Below are 19,315 nucleotides of genomic sequence, written 5' to 3' on the forward strand. Positions count from 1 at the left end.
GATGTTACTGGAACCCGGATGGGTAGCAGAAGGTACAAGAGCCAATGGAACTACCGAGGACCAGCTGATGTTACTGGAACTCGGTTACTAAGCAGGAGGTACCTGTGCCAGAAAGCACTACCAAGGACCAGCAGACGTTGGTGGAACTTGGATACCGAGAAGGAGGCACCTAATCCAAAGGCACTGCCGAGAACCAGCTGACGGTACTGGAACCCGGATGGGTAGCAGAAGGTACCCATGTAAAAAAAAAGTTCAAGGCCGCGAGCCGGCCGCAGTTACCAAAACCCACAGTCCTACAGAGGGTGCTTGTCCTATTGGCACTATGGAACCAGCCTTCATTGCCAGATCCCGCAGCCCACATAGGAGTCACCTAAACTGCAGGCACCATAGAGTCGGCTAACCCGACCGCAACACGACAGGACAACGCATTGGAGGCAAAGTGACGTTGACACTACCCGGAAACAGCTGGCGTGCTGGAACCAGGCTGGGCAGGAGGGAGTACCCGTGCCAAAGACACTGCCGAGAACCAGCTGACGGTACTGGAACCCGGATGGGTAGCAGAAGGTACAAGAGCCAATGGAACTGCCGAGAACCAGCTGGCGGTGCTGGAGCCCAGGGTAAATACTAAAAACAGAAGAGCCAGAGGTGTATTTGGAGGAGGTTTTAAATCCGTACTACAGTGGATGTGGACAAAGCAGGAGAATTTGCCGGACACACAGCTGGGGATCAGCTGACGTTACTGAATCCCAATAACACTGGAGCAAGCGTTGACTGTGCAGACGGCACTTCTGAGCAGCAACTAGCGGTATTGGAGCCCAGGGTAAATACTAAAAACGGAGGAGCCAGAGGTGTAATTGGAGCAAGTTTTAAATAAGTAGCACAGTGAATATGGACAGAACAGGAGAAATTGCCGTGAACACAGCAGGGGAACAGCTGACGTTACCGAACCCCAATAACACCGCAGCAAGTGTTGACTGTGCAGACGGCACTTCCGAGCGCCAACTGGCGGTGCTGGAGCCCAGGGATAAGAATGAAAACAGAGGAGCCAGAGGTGTAATTCGAGCAACTTTAAAATGTGTAGTACAGTGGATGTGGACAAAGCAGGAGAAATTGCCGTCCGCACAGCAGGAGAACAGCTGACGTTACTGAACCCCAATAACACGGCAGCAAGTGTTGACTGTGCAGACAGCACTTCCGAGCGCCAACTGGCGGTGTTGGAGCCCAGGGTAAATACTAAAAACGGAGGAGCCAGAGGTGTAATTGGAGCAAGTTTTAAATAAGTAGCACAGTGAATATGGACAGAGCAGGAGAAATTGCCGTGAACACAGCAGGGGAACAGCTGACGTTACCGAACCCCAATAACACCGCAGCAAGTGTTGACTGTGCAGACGGCACTTCCGAGCGCCAACTGGCGGTGCTGGAGCCCAGGGATAAGAATGAAAACAGAGGAGCCAGAGGTGTAATTGGAGCAACTTTAAAATCTGTAGTAGTGAGAATGTGGACAGAGCAGGAGAAATTGCCGTCCGCACAGCAGGGGAACAGCTGACGTTACTGAACCCCAATAACATGGTAGCAAGTGTTGACTGTGCAGACAGCACTTCCGAGCGCCAACTGGCGGTGCTGGAGCCCAGGGATAAGAATGAAAACAGAGGAGCCAGAGGAGTAATTGGAGCAACTTTAAAATGTGTAGTACAGTGGATGTGGACAAATCAGGAGAAATTGCCGTCCGCACAGCAGGAGAACAGCTGACGTTACTGAACCCCAATAACACGGCAGCAAGTGTTGACTGTGCAGACGGCACTTCCGAGCGCCAACTGGCGGTGTTGGAGCTCAGGGATTACAGTTCAGGTGGTAGAAACATGAACAGAACAGGAGACCTGGATACTGTTGCCAACCAATTATTTATTCTGGAAGAGGACTGGCAAATTCATGAGAGATCCAGGCCTTGTTCATTTTGAGAAAAGTAAGCCGGTCAACGTTATCGGAGGATAGTCGCATGCGACGGTCTGTTAGTACACCACCTGCGGCACTAAAGACGCGTTCCGATAATACACTAGCAGCAGGGCAAGCTAGCACCTCCAGTGCATACTGACTAAGCTCTGGCCATGTATCCAGCTTACAGACCCAAAACTTGAAGGGAGAAGAGCCGTCTGGGAGTACACTAAGAGGGCAAGACATGTAGTCTGTCACCATCTGACGGAAACGTTGCCTCCTGCTGACTGGAGCTGTCTGTGATGGTGTAGACATTTGTGGCGGCGGGGACACAAAACTTTGCCACATTTCGGCCATACTGGTCTTGCCTTGTGCTGAGGCGCTGCTTCTGCTCCCTCTTTGTGCAGAGCTTCCTCCACTGCCTCGACGCACTGAGCTGCTTTGTAAAGCACTAGCAGCACTGCTCTCGGTTGGAATGGAGAACATGATGGAATGCACCAGTGCGTCTTGGTACTCCCGCATTTTACGCTCCCGGTTCAATGGTGTTATGAGGCTTTGTAAGTTGTCCCGGTAGCGAGGATCTAGGAGGGTGGACACCCAATAATCAGCCGTGTTGAGAATGTGGGCGATGCGGCGGTCGTTTCTGAGGCACTGCAGCATGAAATCAACCATGTGCTGCAGACTGCCAACTGGCCAAGAAACGCTGTCCCCTGCTTGAGGCGTGATCTCTGCCTGCTCTGCATCACCCCACCCTCGCTCTAGATACTGACTACTAGAGCATTGTGTACCTCCCTCCTCTGGACAGATGTCTTCCTCATCCATTGACTCCTCCTCATCCTCCTCACAAAGTGTCCCCTGCCTAGGCCTTTGTGAGGAACCACGTTGCGCAGACTGTAGAGAAGCAGATGGCATTTGTGACTCCTCATCCTCCACCTCTTCCAAAACCTCGTCCCTTAGTGCTTGCAGTGTTTTTTCAAGCAGGCAGATAAGGGGGATAGTCATGCTGACTAGTGCATCATCTGCACTCGCCATCCGCGTGGAATAATCGAAGGCACGCAAAACGTGGCAAATGTCCTTCATAGAGGCCCACTCAGTGGTGGTGAAGTGTGAACGGCGCGCACTGCGACTTGTTTGCGCCTGCTGCAGCTGGTACTCCATTACTGCTGCCTGCTGCTCACACAACCTCTCCAACATATGTAACGTTGAATTCCACCTGGTGGGTAGGTCACATATGATGCGATGTTCCGGAAGACATAATCGGCGCTGCAGAGCTGCAATGCGTGATCTTGCATTGCTGGAACGCCGCAAGTGAGCGCACTCTATGCGGACCTTGTGAAGCAGTGCATCAAGATCCGGATAGTCCCTCAAAAAACTCTGCACGACCAAGTTGAGCACATGTGCCAGACATGGGATGTGAGTGAGGTTGCCTAGGCCCAGAGCTGCCACCAGATTTCGGCCATTGTCACACACTACCATGCCTGGCTGGAGATTCGCTGGCACAAACCACACGTCACTCTGCTGCTTGATGGCATTCCAGAGCTCCTGCGCTGTGTGGCTTCGATTCCCCAAAGAAATTAATTTTAATACGGCCTGTTGACGTTTGGCCACGGCTGTGCTCATATCGGTCATCATAACAGGTAACCGTTCACGGGTCGATGTGGAGGTAGACCGTGACGGCTCCTGCAGCGCTGATTCAGAGGAACTGGAGTATGAGGAGGAGTCAATGTGTACAGACTGGATTCCTGCAATCCTTGGAGTTGGCAGAACACGTACAGCGCCACTCTCAAGATCTGTACCCGGCTCCACAACATTTACCCAATGGGCAGTGAGGGAAAGGTATCGTCCCTGTCCATGCTTACTGGTCCACGCATCAGTGGTCAGGTGGACCTTGCTACTGACGGCGTTTTGTAGCGCATGTTTAATTTTTCCCTCCACATGATGTTGCAGGGCAGGGACGGCTTGCCTGCTGAAATAAAAGCGGCTGGGCACGTTGTATTGTGGGACTGCCAATGCCATAAAGTTACGGAATGTGTCAGTCTCCACCAGCCTGAATGATAGCATTTCAAGGGCCAGTAGTTTAGCAATGCCAGCATTCAGAGCCTGTGCTCGGGGGTGGTTTGCCGAGTATGGGCGCCTTTTCTCCCATGCCTGTGCTAACGATGGCTGTAGACTGGCCTGGGAGTGTGAGGATGACTGGGAAAGTGGTGCTGTGGGTGGAATTACACTGTGTCTCTGTACAACAGTGCCAGAGATTCTTCCATGGCGATCCTGTGAGGAAGCCGAACCAGCTGTGTGTGAGCTGGAGGAAGAGGCTACAACACGAGCTGAAGAGGTGGTAGGTGGCGCTGTAGGTTGGCCTAGGTCTTCAGTGTGTTTGTGTAACTCCACCACGTGCTTGGTCCGCACATGTTTCCACATATTTGTGGTATTGAGGTTGCTGACACTTTTCCCTCTTTTCACCTTCTGATTACACAGCTTGCATTTGACAAAGCAAATGTCATCTGCAACTGTGTCAAAAAAGGACCAGGCACTGCAAGTCTTGGGAGCGCCCGCTTTGGATTTTGGAAGAGCCATGCTCCTAATGGGTGCCGAAGTGGAGGCTACAGGCAACCAAGTCTGCCCCCTCCCTCTCCCTCCTTTTTGGGCCGTTCGGGGAATCTCTTCCTCAGAGCTGCTCCCACCACCTTCCTGTCCCTCACGCCATGATGGGTCAAGGACCTCATCATCTACACCACCCTCTTCAAACAACTGCTTCTCCTGGGTAGTCTCGACAGCACAGTACGCACCAGAAAGTGGCACCTGAGTCTCATCATCAGATGCGTACTGAGGTGTGCTGCTGACCATAGGCACTGGCCCACCCGCCTCTTCAGATTCAGAGAGACAAAACGGTTGCGCATCACTGCATACTACCTCTTCTTCAAATTCTCGAATTCTGCTTGGCTGGCCCCCTCTTTCCAAGCCAAGAGATTCAGAGAACAGAAGTAGAGATGGCTCCTGTCCAGGGCTCTCTGACTGCCTGGGCAATTTGGCAGGTGGTGAAGAGACAGATGGGTGCTCTTCAGTGCTCAGGACCTGAGAGGATCTGGAACTAATTGAAGTCGATGCGTTAGCTGCCATCCATCCGACAACGGCTTCAATTTGGTCCTCGCGCAGCAGTGGGGTACGGCTAGCTCCTACAAAGCTGCGCATAAAGGACTGTTCCCTGGTAAAACTGGGGGATGCTGAGTCACTGGTGCCCGCAGCAGGCACAGAATCCCCACGTCCTCTCCCTGCAGGCACAGAATCCTCACGTCCTCTCCCTGCAGAAACTCCACGCCCACGCCCACGACCACGACCACATGCCTTACTCCCTGCCTTCTTCATCTTGGTAGACTGATAAAGATAGGCAGAAAAGTACTAAGGGCTTAGTGTGCTTATTCCTGAACAGCTGCTAACAGGTATAAGAAACACTAATTTTATAAAGTGTGGACTAGACTTTAATATGAGCTAATGTGGCCTACACAACTGTAAAGTGGAGTGTTTGGTGAACTTTATTTAGGTTTTTTTTGTCACAAAAAGACACTGGATGTGCCTAAAGATGTAATAACGATAGTATCACAAACTTTTTGTAGCTATTACAATGTAGGAAGGTAACCTACAATGCAATAGATGAGGCTGCAAAAAATAGGCTAATACTAATCTGGCTGGGGCTGCAGGGCCCAATGCTGCAGAAAGGCTCCTCTATCTACTCCTATATAGTGTGTTTGGAATCAATTTAGCTGAATATGGATGGAACCACCACACTAATAGGAGATATCAGGAAAAATTATGAATTGGCAATAAAGGACAATGTATGAGGCAGTGACACACACTGAGTGCACTACAACCAGACGGGGTTGAAGCACACACTACAGGGTGAGCTGCACTCACACACCAGACCTTGCAGACAGCGGTGAACAGTACAGATGCAGAGCACTGTGCACTAGTGCTGCAAGACGGAAAAAAATTCTCTATCTACTCCTATATAGTGTGTTTGGAACCAATTTAGCTGAATACAGATGGAACCACCACACTAATAGGAGATATCAGGAAAAATTATGAATTGGCAATAAAGGACAATGTATGAGGCAGTGACACACACTGAGTGCACTACAACCAGACGGGGTTGAAGCACACACTACAGGGTGAGCTGCACTCACACACCAGACCTTGCAGACAGCGGTGAACAGTACAGATGCAGAGCACTGTGCACTAGTGCTGCAAGACGGAAAAAAATTTCTCTATCTACTCCTATATAGTGTGTTTGGAACCAATTTAGCTGAATACAGATGGAACCACCACACTAATAGGAGATATCAGGAAAAATTATGAATTGGCAAAAAAGGACAATGTATGAGGCAGTGACACACACTGAGTGCACTACAACCAGACTTGGCTGAAGCACACACTACAGGGTGAGCTGCACTCACACACACAGACCTTGCAGATAGCGGTGAACAGCACAGGGAACTGTGCACTAGCACTGCAAGGCACAGTGATTTAGAAAGTAGCTTGGGTAAAGCAGTATAGAGCAAATAGGTAGCTAAAACTGTCCCTCAGAACAACAGCGTCCTATCCCTAACTGAATTCACAGCAGAGTGAGCTCAAAATGGTGGCGGAGGCTTTTATAGTGCATCATGACATCATTTCAGCAGTCAATCACAGCCATGCCATTAGTTAAGATGCCTACATGCCTAACAGGATGTGCCCACACTTCTTAGGATCCTCATTGGCTGAATAAAATGAAAATGTCTCATTGCATTATGGGAACTTCCGATTCCGGTATACGATATTGCAATAGTATCGGAATTAAGTATCGGAATTCCGATACCGCGAATATCGGCCGATACCCGATATTTCAGTATCGGAATGCTCAACACTATTCCTTGCATCTCTGTACACGAGTCATCTTTTGATTGTAGAATACAAGTATGTCTCTTCTATGGATATAATGTATGTGTTATTGTTTTTAATTGAATATGTGTCCTCACCCGTGAGACAGACTGACAATTATGACATAAATGGACAGTAAAGACCACATGCAGCTATAATCTAAATAGGCTGCAAGCTTTTCTCATAGAACATAGCCATAGTCTAGAACCTATGTGGTTCTTTTCAGTTTTTTAGTCTAGCTGGTAACATACCCTTACCCTTATCATTGAAATTTTTCAGAAAAAAAAATCTAACTTTTGAACATGCACAATAAAATCTGAATAGAAAGAAAAAACATATACCTCCATTCACAAATATTTTCTTAAAAGTAGACATTATTAAAAGGCCATCTAGCACTTTAGACCCATGGGCGCTTCATTTATTATTCACTTATTTTCTCTTGCTTGCATAGCACAAATGTAGTCCACAGACATTGTCATCACTCTTCTGTCACCGAGAGGGAGCACAATATAAATCGCCTCTCAGTATGTCTTTGGAGAGTGGGAGGAAGCCCAAATACCAGGAGGAAACCCACACAAACATGGAAGAACATACAAAATCTTTGCATATGTTGTACTTGATCAGATTTGAACCCATTGCTAACTACTGAGCCACCATAGTGCATGCAATTTTATATTAATGGCACCATTATGGTGTGTAAAAAAATCCATAGCAATTCATATTAGTGTCTAGAAGTCTGATCAGACAGAATCTGAGACACACAGCACCCCATTAAGTTTTCAAACTTGAAGAGATTAAGCAAAAAATTAAAAAGAAAAAATGAAAAAAAAATCACAATCCAGGTAGCCTGAATGGATTTTCTACTCATAGTATTACACCTTTTAGTACAAAAAAAGGCCTTTAATACTACAATCCAACAAAAGATATCCTATGTTAATAAGTGGTGGTAGCTAAATTGCTAATCATCTAGCTTACAGCTGGCAGCGTATATCAATATACTGTATACTCACAATGTGCTTAAATCAGAGAAATTCAAAAAGAATAGCAGTGCTGCTAAATATCTTCCTAAACATGCTCAGGCCTTTGCTTAGAAAACAAATTGGCATTTTGTATGAATGTGTAAGGGAAAACTTCCATATGTTTCTCCGTGTAATTTAAGGTATAAAAAGGTATCATATGCAAGACATGCTTGGTAAACTTTGGCTCCTTACAACTAAGAACTTTTGATTGGTTGAATAAAACTCTACTAGAAAATTTGATTGGCTGTGCCAGAGCCAACAATTAACTAATAAATAGCTGGCCTCCATGATCGACAGATCTAATACCCTGAGACTTCTTTCTGTGGGGCTATATGAATGACTCAGTATATCTGAGGATAAGCAGGCACTCGTCTGGACAGAACTGGACCACCTACACATCTGCAGCGTCACCAATGAAAATCACTTTCAACATTTGTGGGGTGTGGATAAAACTTGGATAGTGTCTTTTTATGTTAAATAAATCTGTGCTATGCTTTCTCTGTTATGAATGCCAAATCTATAATTTTGCTCCATCCTTTTTTAATCACCCTGTACATATATATATATATATATACTTTATATACTTTATATATATATATATATATATATATATATATATACATATATATATATATATACATATATATATATATATATATATATACAGTGGGTACAGAAAGTATTGAGACCTCTTTAAATTTTTCGCTCTTTGTTTCATTGCAGCCATTTGGTAAATTCTAAAAAGTTAATTTTTTTCTCATTAAAGTACACTCTGCACCCCATCTTGACTGAAAAAAACAGTAATGTGGAAATTTTTGCAAATTTATTGAAAAAGAAAAACTGAAATATCACATGGTCATAAGTATTCAGACCCTTTGCTCAGACACTCCATTTCCTTTTGATCCTCCTTGAGATGGTTCTACTCCTTCATTGAGCACAGTGGCCTCCATAATCCTTAAATGGAAGAAGTTTGGGACCACTAGAAGTCTTCCTAGACCTGGCAAGCAAGGCAAACTGAGCATCAGACCAGAGAATCTTATTTCTCATAGTCTGGGAGTCCTTCATGTGTTTTTGAGCAAACTCTATGCGGGCTTTCATATGTCTTGCACTGAGTAGAGGTTTCCGTCGGGCCACTCTGCCATAAAAGCCCGACTGGTGGAGGGCTGCAGTGATAGTTGGCTTTGTGGAATTTTCTCCCATCTCCCTACTGCATCTCTGGAGCTCAGCCACAGTGATTTTGAGGTTCTTCTTTATCTCTCTCACAAAGGCTCTTCTCCCACGATTGCTCAGTTTGGCTTGCTTGCCAGGTCTAGGAAGACTTCTGGTGGTCCCAAACTTCTTCCATTTAAGGATTATGGAGGCCACTGTGCTCTTAGGAACCTTGAGTAATGCAGAAATTCTTTTGTAACCTTGGCCAGATCTGTGCCTTGCCACAATTCTGTCTCTGAGCTCCTTGGGCAGTTCCTTTGAGCTCATGATTCTCATTTGGTCTGACATACACTGTGAGCTGTGAGGTCTTGTATAGACAGGTGTGTGCCTTTCCAAATCAAGTCCTATCAGTTTAATTAAACTCAGCTGGACTCCAATGAAGGAGTAGAACCATCTCAAGGAGGATCAAAAGGAAATAGAAAGCATGTGACTTAAATATGAGTGTCTGAGCAAAGGGTCTGAATACTTATGACCATGTGATATTTCAGTTTTTCTTTTTTAATACATTTGCAAAAATTTCTACATTTCTGTTTTTTTTCAGTCAAGATGGGGTGCAGAGTGTACTGTAATGAGAAAAAAAATGAACTTTTTAGAATTTACCAAATGGCTGCAATGAAACAAAGAGTGAAAAATTTAAAGGGGTCAGAATACTTTCCATACCCACTGTATATTTACACACATCCCTCCTCATTGAAATTGCAAGATCAAGAAGGAAAAGTGGAATTATGGAAATCACAGGATTGATAGACATATTAATATGCAAATATGAAATGGAGGGCAGGTGTGGAGAAGACGAAGAACTTAATTTCTCCATCTTCTCCATTGCCTGAGTCCGCGGATGTTGGACTGCACTCGGATGACATCAGAGGGCAGTTCGATATCTCACACGCACCCATAGACTTGTATAGGTGAGTGCGACCTGAATTCCGTTGCCATTTTCAGCATGCTGTGATTTTTTTCCACAGACTGATTCGGTCTGTAGAGAAATTTGCTGATCAACACTGCCCCATAGAATAACATTGGTCCTAGTGCTATCCGATAAAACATCAGATAGCACTCGTCTGAGTTATACGCTCTTGTGAGCGAGCCCTTACATTGAGACACAGTGTACATGCTGGGTTTTAAAGAGGCAAAAGTGGAAGAGTTAAAAAGAGATAATATTGCTGATGTAAGCTAGATGCTTGAAAAAGACAAAGGATGGAAGAAGGATAAATATCGACTACAGTGAAGCCTTTCACTGTATCGACTATGTAAGAATCTAGAATGTCTTTAGGAAAATATGGGTGCAGCTTTCTTTCCCATTGTTTTCATGAGTAACTTCTACACTACAATAGAATACAGCCATGACTGACGATGGAAATATAGACTGCTTCAAGACTTGGAAATGATTTAGGCTGCATCATCAAAAGAAAGCTAAGCAAAGGTCAAAGACTTGTCTTAAAGTACCATTCGAGCATTTTTATTTATTTCCGCACCCCTAAGCTATCAGTAATATATGTTCTGTGTATGCATTAAAATACTTTTGTAAATACGTTTGGACATTGTACTCGTTGTACTCTTTGTTAAACTATGTGACTATATTTTCCACTTATAGTTTTGTTATGTATACATGTTTCGTACTTGTAGCATCTTATTTATATATCTTGTTTGGACTAATGATATGCCCATACTTTTCTTTATTATTATGTCATCAACACTTTATATTGTAGTATAAAAATATCCATTTATTTCTTTATTTTTGACATCTTTTGTTGTCACTATAATAAATTTTGCGTTTTCTCCTTTTGGCTATGACCAATTTGCAGCCATGCGTTCCACTCTGAAACGCACGCTGTATGTCCCAGCGTCTACTGACGTTCTGTTTCTCCGCCATTTCTGGGTGTGTCATCTGCTCCTTGTGCAAGATGGTGCTATGGTCCACGCTAACACGCACGCTGCCGACATTATCCTTTGTGTCACTACTGTTTTATGTCCGGAACAAACGCTGTGTCCCAGCGGTCAGTGATATTCTATACCTTTGTCATTTCCAGCCACGTGCAAGACAGCAGCACGGTCCACACTGACATGCACGCCACCGATGTCATCCTTTGTGTCACTGCTGCTTTACTTCTGGTGGTGCGGCCTAATCTGACACGCATGCTGCAATCAGGACACTAGTTTGGCATTACACATTGTACTTGACTCCTCGTTACCAATTTTCATCCATGATTGCAGTAACTTTTATTATTCTATTATTATTTGCACAGTTATGTCACTTAATTTCCTTCTATGACAGAATCACTGACTGGGTGGATCAAGGAAGCGCAGTAAATATAGTATATCTTGACTTCAGCAAAGCATTTGACAAAGTATCTCATACCATCCTTATTGAAAAAATGACCAACTCTGGAATGAACAAGGCAACTGTTAGGTGGATTCATAACTGGCTTAGTGATTGGACCCAAAGAGTGGTCGTAAATGGTTGCACATCCAGTTGGAAGAATGTCTCAAGTGGGGTACTACAGGGCTCTGTCCTGGGCCCTGTGTTGTTCAACATCTTAATCAACAATTTAGATGAAGGCATTGAGGGTAAACTGATTAAATTTGCTTATGACACAAAGATTGGAGGGATAGCTAATACTAGAGAAGAGAGAGAGGATTCAACAAGATCTAAACAAACTGGAACTGTGGGCAGCAACTAACAGAATGTTTTTTAACAGAGAGAAATGTGTAGCACCCCGAGGGCTCGGCTGCTACAAAGGTATTGCACCTCAAACCAGAGGTGTAATATTCCACTCCCGGGTAAGGATGGATTGTGGACCAGGACTCGGTAGGCTGCATGCACCACACACACCCCATTTCCGAGGGACAGCTCAACGGTGCTCCCACTAGACAGAAGTGCAGGCACAACAGCATCTGTCCCTGGCTGGAGTGGGGAGGGGGAGGAAAACCCAGTGGTGTAGGAGCAGATAGGGGTGGGTCTCTGGGCAAAGGTAGGAGCCCATTGGTTGCTAGTCACCTGGGCTCACACATAGAGGGAGGTATATAAGGTGGGCATCATCTTAGAACAGTGCTCAGTCCGGGGAGTCTGTTCAGAGAGGAGTTCAGCCAGAGAGGGCTGACAGGGAGCTGTGGCTCAGTCTGGGCCCAGCTCCACGAGGCGGGCCTGGAGTGGAGGCCAGAAACAGCAGAGAGAACAGGAACAGAAGAGAAAGGAAACTGCTCCCAACTAGGCCTCAAGCGGCAGGAGCCGCGGTCACGCCCCGTTCCGCGCCACGCCCCACGAACCCCGGGCGCGGCAAAAGAAGAAGTACCACCGGCCTGGTCGCAAGGCCTGGTGAACCCGGGCGCCGCTGCCCCTCCAGCGCCCTCTTCCTCAACAGTGCCACCCCCAGGCCCAACCGGAAATTCCCCGGCCTGGTCGCAAGGCCGAGTGCCCCCGGGCGCTGCTCCCCGACCGAGGCCCGTGGTGCCACCCCTGGGCGCAGACCTCTTTGCGCAACATACCAGCCCGGACGGGCTGCCCTTCGTGTGGCCACCGGAGTACGTCAACCCCCGTCTCCGGAGAGAACAACCCCTGCGTGAGCCTCTGATCCCGGCTCCGGAGCCCGCCAAAATCGCTCCGCTACTGCTGGAGGACGCTCAATTTGCATGGGATCCCACCAGTGAGAATCTCATGGGGTTCACCCAGGAGACCCGGGCGGACGCAGCCCGGCGCGAGGAGAGCTGCCGTCAACAGCTGGAGGTATTTGAGAGGGAACGGCGGGAGAGGCGGATCCGAGAGGAACAGCTGCAGGCCCGGAGCGCGGAGCAGAAGCGCAGGGCCCGACAAGACCCCCGAGCCACCCGCGGTCCCCGAGTCAACGGGACCGTAATAAAGTTCCAGCTGGAGCATGGCTGGGGCTTTATCAGAGACTATAGAACCCCCGGCGACGTCTTTGTCACCCGCAGGGACGTCGAGAGCCACCTGCCGGAGGGACACCCCGGACGCGATCTCTACCCGGGTGCCAAGGGACCGTACGCCCTCCACGTTCACCGGCTCACGGAGGAGGAACTGCAGTACCGCCCAGACACTGAGTACCCTGAGGGTCCGGATGGACCTGAAGATTACCCGGAAGAGCAAGGAGCGTCAGGAGGACACCGTTACCAGTGAACGGTAAATTGAACTGTATATAGTTACCCATCAGGGTATAAGAACTGATGTTGGAATTGTTACGGGATTGAAGTGTGGTCCCCGTTGGGACTAATGTGGAACTGTTAAAGGACTGTTACACGCCAAGTTACCCCCTTCTTTACCAGGCTGAGGACTGTGAGCAGCCATTCCCCCTTTCCAACCGGCCGGGGACTGGGAACGGCCAATCCCTTGTAAATAGTTGCGCTTCTTAAAGCGCCCCCTACTGGTTCTATAAAATAACTGCAACGTCTACCTCAGGACGAATTAAATGGACTGTTGCACCTTTAAGAGAAAGTGAACACCTGGTCGCAAGTTGCACAGCGGCCAGAACTCAAGAATGTGTTTGTGGAAGAATGTTTTACTTGACAATGTTTTCTACTGAAAAAGTTTGATATGCTGCTAAAATAGAAATACCAAAGTTTATATAGTGTTTTATAAAAGAGTTCTGGTGGCATTAGTAAGATGCTTTATAATGTTTTATACCAGTAACGTTAAACAGAGAAGAGTACCTCCCATAAAGGGATGAGTAAATAGTTAATGTCTTATATGTGAATGCATTCTAAAATTTTTGTATGTTTAAATTGTTTTTATTCTTTTCCAGCCCGAGGACGTGCTGTGATTTACCAGGGGGGAATGTAGCACCCCGAGGGCTCGGCTGCTACAGGGGTATTGCACCTCAAACCAGAGGTGTGGTATTCCATTACCGGGTAAGGATGGATTGTGGACCAGGACTCGGTAGGCTGCATGCACCACACACACCCCATTTACGAGGGACAGCTCAATGGTGCTCCCACTAGACAGAAGTGCAGGCACGACAGCATCTGTCCCTGGCTGGAGTGGGGAGGGGGAGGAAAACCCAGTGGTGTAGGAGCAGATAGGGGTGGGTCTCTGGGCAAAGGTAGTAGCCCATTGGTTGCTAGTCACCTGGGCTCACACATAGAGGGAGGTATATAAGGTGGGCACCATCTTAGAACAGTGTTCAGTCCGGGGAGTCTGTTCAGAGAGGAGTTCAGCCAGAGAGGGCTGACAGGGAGCTGTGTCTCAGTCTGGGCCCAGCTCCACGAGGCAGGCCTGGAGTGGAGGCCAGAAACAGCAGAGAGAACAGGAACAGAAGAGAAAGGAAACAAGGAACAGCACATTAAGAGAGGCCCAGAGACATGAGAGAAGAAGGAACCCCATAGGCCCTGGAGATTGCGGGTGACGGGTTGGCAGAACAGGGTACCGGATCCCAAATTGGTGGAGGCGACTAATCCTCAGCCAAAGACCGGCGGTCGTGACTATATCTCGGTGCGACCCCTCACTACACCTACCAGGAAGGCACACCACATAGGGTCAGGGACGCAGAGATCAGCGTACCAAGAGAAGGCCCGAGGCAGCCGGACAAACGTAGAGACACTGGTGGGGCACGGCCAGAGAAGGGAAGAGAAGGGAGCCCTGTGCCATGCTCTGGAATTGCCTGGGATTTGGTCGAGCCCCTTGCCTGGTGGACGCAGCACGGCTTGGGCAGTCACCGCCGGTACCGAGGTGACTAGGACCAGTGAAGAACTGTGAGTAAAGCATTAGAAACTGCAACCACACGTCTCTGTGCTTCTTCGCCGCACCAGCACTACCAGTGCTGGGACGCTCATGCACCATCACTCCCATCATCCACACTAACTGCCCTGAGGCTATACTTCTCCCTTGGGGAGTCATCCCATTCTTAGCTGCACACATAACACCGGCCTCAGCGGTCTGCCTTGCAGCGGCGGCCCCCACTGACCGCAATCCACGGGTGGCGTAGTCGGACTATTATCTCACTAATAAGACTGCCACTGAATTGACCACCCTGAGCACGGACCGGGTCCACGCCACGGAGACTACAACCCCCAGCCATCCGGCTCCGGGTATTCCCCGCACACACAGGCCCAGGGGGCGCGTCAAATGCAAAGTCCTACATGTGGGCAAGAGAAATGAAAAAAGCATATACAGAATGGGAGGAGTAGGGCTAAGCAACAGCACATGTGAAAAAGACTTAGGCACACTAATAGATCACAGACTGAACATGAGTCAAAAGTGTGATGCAGCAGCAAAAAAGGCAAACACAATTCTGGGTTACATTAACAAAAGCATAAAGTCTAGATCACACAAAGTAATTACCCTCCTCTACTCCTCCTTGGTCAGACCTGATCCGGAATTGAGTGCCCAGTTTTGGGCACCACATCATAATAAAGACATGAAGAAACTGGAGCAAGTTCAGAGAAGAGCAACAAGAATGGTGACCGGTCTACATACAATGTCCAATGAGGAACGGTTAAAAGATTTGGGAATGTTTAGCTTGCAAAAGAGAAGACTGAGAGGAGACTTAATTGCTGTCTACAAATATCTCAAGGGCTGTCACACTGTAGAGGGATCAGCTTTATTCTCCAACTCTACCTTTCTATGATTCTAAGGTTCCCTCTTATTTATATTCAGGGTAAAACTAAAAGGTCACACGTCTACTTATTTTTTTATCTGATATTTATATTTTCTATCTGAAAGTTTCTTATACCAGTGTTCTTTTTATCATTATACAATTATCACTAATTTATTTTGTAACTTCTTTTTTTGGACATGTTGCCCTTTGTATACTTTGTATACTTTGGAGGCAGTGTGCAATTATTTACGCATTTGTATATTTTCTATTGTGGAGATTTGGTGTCTTTTGCAGACACATTTTTTTGTTTTTGCTTTTTAATTGGTTTTATTTGTATGTGTGTATATGTTCAACAATACTATTTAATAAAGCTTTATATTTTAGTATTCAGATTGCTTTGCCTATTGTATGGGTACTGGTGTTCTTTTTACCAAGAATATTTTCCTTTTACTTATACAGGGTGATTCACTCGCTACTATTACCTGGAAAAATTGCTGTAACTTCTAAAAGAGATGATCTTTCGTACTGAAATTTGGACTGTATATACCTTGGTTTATGAGAAACTGATGTTCCAAAGCAGATGTTGAAAATGTCCACCGCTTGCATCCAAGCATGCCTGCACGTGCCATTACATATTGTTGAATGTATTCCGCAGGATGTCTGGGATCATAGCATGAATTTCTCACTATACGTTCTCTCGGACTACCTGCAATTGTTACTGTACACCAGAACCTTTCAAATGTCCCCAAAGGAAAAAATCCAGCGGTGTTAAATCAGGTGATCTTGGTGGCCAGAGACCCTTGGAGATTACTCTGTCATCGTTGATATGTGCAAAACGTCATGCCTGTCTCCTGGGAAAGCCTGTGCATCGATTACAGGGAGATGCCAGAAGTCACAGTTTCACATCTTGAATTGTTACCTCTGATATTTTCTGACGTCATCAATCCTGCCTATCCAGTAATGCTTCTGTACTTTACAGCTTATTCACCAATGCCAGAAAACATGGATTGGATGGCGGATTTCGACCTCCAAACTTCTTGGAAACTCACTTTAGCACCTCTTTAAGGCCGGTTTCACACATCCGGATATTTCCGGTACCAGAAAAACCGGTGGCGGAGATATCTGTGTCCCATGTGTCCTTGTGCCTGTGTGTGTCACACTTGTGAAAACCGTGTACCTCTTCAGGATCACACGGATGGTGCCTGGTAATCCGCGCTACAGTTAGCGCTGTCCAAAAGCGCTGGGTGCTGAACGCTGCCCTCATCATGGTTCTCTGCCAGCGCTGTGATCAGCACCAGCAGGGACAATGATGAGGGTAGTGGTAGTCTGCTCACACAGTGTCCCCGCCTGTAAAAATAAGAATAAAATAATAAAATCCATGTACTCACCTCTCCTAGGTGTCCCCCTGCTGTAATCCATGCGACCGCTGCTGCAGAGGAGCTGGGGAGAATGAGCGACTCTGGAGCTGTAGCTCAGGAAAGGTGTCCTGTCACTCACTGAGCGCAGCTCCAGAGCAGCTCATTCTTCCCGGCATCAGCGGTCAGAGGATTACAGCGGGGGGACACCTGGGAGAGGTTAGTACATGGATTTTATTATTTTATTCTTATTTTTACAGGTGGGGACACTGCGGGAGCAGACTACCACTACCGTCATCATGGTCCCCCCTGGTGCTGATTGCAGCCCCGGCAGGGAACCATAATGAGGTCAGTGTTCAGCAACCGGCGCTTGTGAACAGAGCTACCTGTAGTGCTGATTCCCAGGCGCCGGTCCATGTCACACTGATGACACATGGATGTCATCTGTGTGTGTTCAGCGTGAGGCACTTTTTCGGACCGTGTATCCGCAAAAAAAATGGACTTGTCTCCATGTGGAGCACACGGACACATGGTCCATGAAAACACACTGAGATGTGCATAGACCCATTCATTTGAATGGGTCTGCGTGTGTCAGTGTCTCCGGTACGTGTGGAAACCACTCACGATGAAGATACTGACGTGTGAAAGAGCCCTAAGGACTCAGTTTTCCAATAAGTTTTCACAATGAAAACATTTTCCTCCAAATTGTATCTGTCCATTGTTAACAAATCAAGAAGGAATTTGCAAGCACCACACAATTTTTCCAGGAAAAGTAGAGAGTGAATCACCGTTTTCTTAGTTCTCAGCACAGTGCCATTTGATTTGGGTGGTGCCGGTCCATCTTCCAGTAAGCATTATAATGTATGCAATGTACAAACTTTAGAGGCATAGCTCAGGGTTCAGCCCATGGTAGGGGCTGTAAAACACATCTGAGTTGGCCCCTAACCAGGTAACCATGTTTACAACTACAGTGGTGTCACATCTGCCTGAGGCCAATGGCTCAAAAAGGCTACCTCAGACACACTTGGCACAAGCCACTCCATCTGGCATACTCCAGAGGAACCCCTATACCCTTTAACTTATACAGGAATCTTATTTTACTACACGATCCAGTAGATGGCTACCATGGAAGGGCTGTTGTCCAAACGTAGGAATGGTCATCAAGCAGGGTCAAAGCCAAGAGGTCACTTCAGGAACACAATCATAAAACAAGTGGGTAGTCAAATATCAAATAGAGGTCAAAGAACGGGTATTATCAGGACAAAACATGAAAGCACTGCACAGAGCTCTGAATCTGAAAAGCTGGACAATTGACTGACCATGGGAGCTGGTTCTCAGGGATTTATATAGAACAGCCCCACCCATTGCTGATAGCAGACAGAAACCAAAATAACAAGATTAACCTTGCAGTTTCCGGACTGGCCAGAGCCACTAGTCCCAGGAGTAAAATAGGATTCATGCTATCAAGCATCACGCACAAGAGTGAGAGTAGCCAAAGCGAAACTGGCACAGGTGTTACAGTACCCGTCTTCTTATGAAGGGCCTCCAGACATTTAGGACCAGGGAAATAATGATGGAACTTTCTGATAAGATTGTCAGCATTGATGTTATTAGCTGACACCCACAATATTTCCTATGGTTCATAGCCTTTCCAATGAACCAGGTACTGCAAGAATCGCTTTACTATCCTGCAATCAAAAAATGTTTCCACTTCATACTTGAGGCTGCCTCCAACAACACAAATGGATAGGGGTTATCAACAGGGTGCGCCGGTAAACAATATATATTTAGCAACGATTTGTGAAAGACATTGGGAATCCAGAATGAGGGGGGAAGTTTCAAACCGAGGCTAATGGATTGACCACCTCAATAATCTCATAAGGACCAATGAACTTGGGTCTCAACTTAGCAGAGGTGACCTTGAGCTTGATATTTCTGGAGAATAACCACACCTTGTCCTGAATAGCAAAGCTCGGGCTATCAATATGCCTCTTATTAGCAGATGAGGTCAGTCTACTCTGTGCCTTTCTCAGGTTTTCTCTGATCTCAGACCAGACAAGCTTCAACTTGCCTGCGGATTTACCAGTTTCTGGAGTGTCAATTTTAGAGGATGCAAAGGAACCAAAATGTGGATGATACCCAAGATTACAGAAGAATGGAGGTGTCTTAATAGATTCTTGATATTGATTTTTTGCAACAAACTCAGCTAACGGCAAGTGTTCAACCCAGTCAGACTAATGGTCAGAGACATAACACCAAGAAGTTGCTTGGGTGTTTGGTTGGCATGTTCAGTCTTACCATTGGTCTCTGATTGATAAACTGATGAAAATGACAATTCAATATT

The sequence above is a fragment of the Phyllobates terribilis genome, unplaced genomic scaffold, assembly GCF_046119375.1.
Source record: "Phyllobates terribilis strain yellow unplaced genomic scaffold, ASM4611937v1 Scaffold_2__4_contigs__length_985480577, whole genome shotgun sequence".
Lineage (NCBI taxonomy): Eukaryota > Metazoa > Chordata > Amphibia > Anura > Dendrobatidae > Phyllobates > Phyllobates terribilis.